Genomic DNA, 301 nt, shown 5'->3' with positions numbered 1-301 from the left:
GTGATGTGATAATTTTAATGAGGACACTACAGAAAATAATAGTTTCGCATTTCACACTTGAAAAGATTGCGAAAAAAGCAAAAAACGTGTCCAAGAAGAAATGAACAGAGTGGGTATTGGTTTAAGATGATAGTTTAGTATTTTAGTGAAAAAAGTTCCTGATACATCCATTATTGCAAGGGATGAAACAAATCAGTTGTTATAAACACGGAAAGTTAGAAGTGAAAGAAACTGAACATAACAATAACAATAAAATGGAGGAGAGAATGAAAAAAAAAATTGATTAAATATACTGAAAATA

The sequence above is a fragment of the Penaeus monodon genome, chromosome 33 (assembly GCF_015228065.2).
Source record: "Penaeus monodon isolate SGIC_2016 chromosome 33, NSTDA_Pmon_1, whole genome shotgun sequence".
Taxonomy (NCBI): Eukaryota; Metazoa; Arthropoda; class Malacostraca; order Decapoda; family Penaeidae; genus Penaeus; species Penaeus monodon.
The sequence above is the reverse complement of the archived record's forward strand: the minus strand, read 5'-3'. Positions refer to the sequence as shown.